The sequence below is a fragment of the Microcebus murinus genome, chromosome 15 (genome assembly GCF_040939455.1).
Source record: "Microcebus murinus isolate Inina chromosome 15, M.murinus_Inina_mat1.0, whole genome shotgun sequence".
Lineage (NCBI taxonomy): Eukaryota > Metazoa > Chordata > Mammalia > Primates > Cheirogaleidae > Microcebus > Microcebus murinus.
Genome location: NC_134118.1, coordinates 3,840,001 through 3,845,389, shown reverse-complemented (window position 1 = coordinate 3,845,389; position 5,389 = coordinate 3,840,001).

Below are 5,389 nucleotides of genomic sequence, written 5' to 3'. Positions count from 1 at the left end.
GGCTTTCCTCCCTGGCTCCCTTTGCTGGGCCTGAAGGGTTCATCGGTGTCCCTCACGGACCTATTATCGCCCATCTCTTCTACAAGTCCTACCTGGGTGAGTGAATGTGACGTGTGTACGCAGGGTTTGGGCACACAGTGGAAGGATGGATTTATTCTTATTTAATTTTTTCTTACTTTGCAGAATGTACACGGAAGGGCATAGCTGTGTTTTACAGAATTTTCAGGCAGCATAAAATATATTCCATGCTAAAGGCTCGCAGCGCGTAAATGGGGCAGTCTGACGTTGTTACACACTGGACATGCGCATATTCACAGAGAAGGAAGGCCTTGACTGCAGGAATACACGGATGTCCTGTCACGGGCGAAGGGTCTGTGGCCTGAGTCAGGGCGGCTGGGGCCGGCTGGGGAAGCGCCACCACGGCGCAGGCCCAGCGTGCAGGGAGCTGCCGCGCCTCCTGCGTCTGTCGGGCCACGGGCCTGTTTGCCTGTCAAGTCGATGCTCTGTTTTGGATTCAGCAATGTGAGCATGCTGTCTCCCTGCCCTAAAGGAAGGGACCGTTAAAACAGATCGTTCTATACACTCTGCAGCACCCAGAATGGGGTCGAACATATACATGTTTAAGATGACTTCTCTGATGTCCGACTCGCCTGTCTCGTCAGATATTCGTGTCTCCTGCCTGCTCAGCTCGCCGCGCCTGGGTTCTCAGGAGCCTGCTCCCAGGGCCCGCGGGCAGTGCAGGGAGGGGACGCCCGGCCTCGTTGGGCCATTGGGAGCACCACAGTCACCGACAGCAGCCCAGTGTGCCTTTTGGGCCCCTTTCCCTGGCTCCCCTGTGTGGACGACCCTGTCCTCAAGCCTCAGAAGCCCCGCACCACTCTCGCGCGGACGGCGTGCTGCGCTCGCTGGCAGACGGCACGCCGCCCCCGAGAAACCCCCTTGCCCCTCGCTGGGACAGCGGCCATCACTGCTTAACACATTTAGTGACTGTGGGCTGCGCCTGCCAAGGCAAGTGCAAAGGGAACTCTGGAGAACGGTGTCCAGAGCACACATGGGGGTCCCCGCCCTTCCTTGGTCCAGCTGCACGGAGGCCAGTGAGCAAGGCCACCTGCGGAGCTGGGGAGCGCCAGCAGGAGGGGCAGCCGGGCCCCTGGCCAGAGGGAAGCCGGGTGGCTGGAGGCATTTCCTCCACACCTGCCCGGTGGGGCTGGGGTCTGTTCCAGACCAGCGAGACAGACAGAAAGAATAGGCATCCCGGTGGCCCGGGGCCACCACTCTGCTTCCCAGGCCCAGGAGACTCCTGCTTCATCCATTTTATGGAGGGCAGCAGGCTGGGAACAGGAAGGAGACAGGAAAGCCGCCTCTGCAAGCCGGAGGTGCCTCTGCAAGCCGGAGGCAGGGCTTTTGCAGCAGGGCTGCCAGATGAGACGCAAGAGGCCTCTTAGATCTGAATTTCAGGTATGCCTCCAACACGTTTGTGGCATAAGTATGTCCCAAATATTGGTGCGCTCTCTCTCTCTCTCTCTCTCTCTATATATATATATATATAGAGAGAGAGAGAGATAGGGTCTTGCCCTGTCACTCTGGCCATGGTGTCAGCCTAGCTCACAGCAACCTCAAACTCCTGGGCTCAAGTGATCCTCCTGCCTCAGCCTCCTGAATAGCTAGGACTACAGGCACGTGCCACTATGACTCGCTAATTTTTCTACTTTTAGTAGAGAGGAGGTCCAGCTCTTGCTCAGGCTGGTCTTGAACTCCTGAGCTCAACCGATCCTCCCTCCTCAGCTTCCCAAAGTGCTAAGATTACAGGTGTGAGCCACCCGCCCGGCCCTCCTGTATTCTTATACGCTAAATCTGGGGAGCCTGTCCTGTCACCACAAAGCTTCCTCCACCTTTATCAAGATAGCCACTGCCTTTCTGGCAGCTTCCTGGTTGTGGGGCCCCTGGCTGATCACGACTGTGGGGCCCATGGCAGCCTGCCAGTTCGCAGGACAGATGCGTGTCCACCACACACCTGGAGCCAGTCGGCAGCTCCGCCCTGCCTGGTTCTCGGATGCGGAGACTCAGGCTGCTTCTCTCACTAGCCTGGGGTGTGAAATCCCAGTTGGACAGTCGGCTGACATTCAAGGTGCCCCTTCAATGTTAATTGGGCATGAATCACCTGGGGACCTACTTAAAGTGCAGGTTCTGACTCAGTGGGGCTGGAAGCGGCCCGAGCGTCTGCATTTCTGACCTCCGTGTGGCTGTTAGAAACCGAGGTGGAGCTTAGACATGAAGCAGGACAGGGACGCCTCCCCACCCCACATCCCCAAGGTCTAACAGACCTCAGAGACACACAGAGGGAGCCACGTGAGTGCACCTGAGGAAGACGCCACCTGCGAGCCAAGGAGCGAGGCCTCGGAGGAAACCACCCCTGCCCACACCTTGCCTCGGACTTCCAGCCCCAGGGCTGTGAGGGACAGATCCCTGTGGTCGGAGCCCCGTCTGCGTGCTGTGCACGGCAGCCCTGCGCGCCAACACGCCCTCGAGAAGCCACGGGCAGCGCCACCAGGGCACCTTGACAGTGGAGGAAAAGAGCCCTCGCAGAACAGCCCCCTCAGCAGGGTTTAACTTGGGTCCCAGAATGTGACTGCCGGGGAAATGGAGTTCTTGCCTTTCCCCGGGGCCTGTCTCTCCTCACGTGATCTTCACAGCCCTTGGAAAAAGCATGATCAGGTCACATGTTTTAATTCCCATAACTGAGATGAACAAACTGAGTCAGACATAGGCACCGTGTCCTCACAGGCCGGATTACGGCAAAGAAGAAAGAGGAGGAGGAGGAAGAATTAACTTTTTCTCTAACAACTTAATTTCTACCTTCAAAAATGAGTCTTCATCAATTCAAAGTGAATTCAAACAACTCCCTTTTCTGAGGCAGCCAGGGCTCGCCTCCCCCGAGAAACCCCCTTGTCCCTCGCTGGGACAGCAGCCATCACTGCACAGGAGAAGGCAGCGTGGGGCCCCTTGCGGGGAGGGCAGGACGTTCAGCACCGCTGAGCAGCGCCCTCCAAACCTTTAGACCCGTGTAGACGCCGTGGGAAACCGGAGCTCCTCCCCACGGCACGCCCTGCAGCCCGAGAGGCCGCTGGAGCCCGTGCGCCAGAGCTGGGGCGGGCAGCGCAGCGTCCATCCACGGACAGACGGACACACAAACGTGGCACATCCACGCTGGGATGTTACACGCAGCCTCCAAAAGGAAGGAGATCCTGACACACGCGACAACACGGGTGATTGGACATGGTTGTCCTCAGTGAGACGAGCCAGTCTCCGAAGGACGCATCTGTGTGACCCCCGCCCCCGTGCCCCACCCAGAGTGGCCAAGGTCAGAGGCTCAGGAAGGGGATGGGGCTTGCCCGCGCGGCGACCGGAGCTAGTGTTCGAGGGACGCAGAGCTCTGGTTTGGGAAGGCGGGATGAGTCCCGCGGGTAGACAGAGTGATGACTGCCCAACTTTGTGAACGAACTTAATGTCACTGAACCGTATACTTAAGAATGGTTAAGAGGGTAAGTATTACGTTTTATGTATTTTACCACAACTTTCAAAATTAAAAAACAATAAAAGAATCTTAATAATTTAAAAACACAGACTCCTGCTCAACCCCAGGCCTCCTGCATCTTCTGAGGGAAGCCAAAAAACCTTCATTTTTCATAAACTTCCCAGGGGATTTTGAGAACCAGTTTTCTGGTAAAATCTGCATGAGAAGCAGTAGTGGGAAGGGAGGGTGGGACAGACAGAGGCGTGCAGGTGGCAGGGGCGGCGCAGGAAGCGGGAGCTGTCTGCAGCGCGTGGGGCAAGTCCACCGTCACGTCACACTCACACGCAGTGCGCGGCTCGGACAGGCAGGGGCACCCCCGGGCCTGCGTAAGGGCCCGGAGGGAAGGGAGACCTTGGTCTAACTGCGGAGGAAATTATCCAGATCATGGGGTTTTAAATCAAAGCTGTGTTCAAGGCAGCTCAATGTATTCATTTTCTGTCCATTTAAAAATCAGAGCCAAAAGAGACAGGATTGGGAGAAGAATTCCGCCAGCAAAACAGCCTCTCCGCAGCAATGTTGTAGAACCCCGCCACGGCTCCTCCCACGTCTCCAATTGCTAACTCCAACCTCTTCTTCAAATCCTGGATACATAGGGTGCCTTATAAGATACGTTTTTATTCTGATGCTTGCTCTGCTATAAAAACAATTTCATTCTTCACTGCATCTTTCTTGAAAGCAGACCCAAAACAGAATAGCTCCCTGGTGACTGCCATCTGAAGGCAAGCTGCAGGGTGGCTTGCCATATTAACTGGGAGAACTTTAAAGAGTTAAACAGTTGAAGTCAGGACTATTTCGTCAGACTCTCTGGGAATGAGATGCCAAATCTGCATTTTAAACAATTATCCCAGATGAATCTGAAGTTGATGAACTTCCACACAGACAAGAACATGATTTCTGTCCTTGTGAGAAGAATCCTAACCAACGCCTGGTGTTGTGTGGTTATGTTCCATACTTCAGCCGATCCCAAACCACTACCTGTAAGGTACACCCTGGAGGTAGCATCACCATCCTTTTATAGCTGAAAAAATTGAGGGAGAAGATTGTATAAAAGTTAAGCCTCAAAGCATCTAGCAATTTGGGGTTTTGAGGCTGAAGTCTTTTGTTCCCTCAAAATCCCCATGGCCTTTCCTTGTTCTAACACATCTCCACCTGGCTCAGGTATCCACTCTCCTCCACCCAGAGTAGTCTGGGGGAGGAAAGACCCTGATTAGGTTAAGCTGGTCATGGTGTTAGGTGAGCCAAGTTCAAAATAAAGCCAATTATAATGATGGCTAGCTCTGAATAGAATAAGCCAGTTGTGGTAGGGGGTAGGGAGGGTCCTGATGGAATAAGCCCGTCGTGGTGGGGTGGGGGGTGGTAGGGCTTCTGGTTGGAAGAGCCAATCCTTCTAGGCCATTCCCCTTGGGCCCTTGGCTCCATTCTGATCAATGAGACCAGAGGGGAGGGCTGATCAGAAGCTTCTGGAAAAGTTTCTCAGCTCTTAAAAAAAGAACTCAAGTAATCAAAAGGTCCAGTACGGCTGAGGGACATTTGTGGGCTGTGCTTGTGATGCCCGAGCCTGCGGCAGCCATCCTGCGGCACTGAGGTGCCTGCGGCAGAACACGCTGGCCCCAAAGGAGGCCTGGGATGACGGCTCTGAAATACTCAAAGGGCCACGCCTGGAGGCCTCCTCCCCCAGAGCTTCCTCTGTGTGTGAAACAAGAGGCCCCTATTGTGCAAGGTGTTACTAGGCTGGGTGCATCTGGCTGGGCACCATGTCTACATGAAGAGCTGGCGAAATAAATAAGATATTGTACTGTCACCAACAGATGCTTC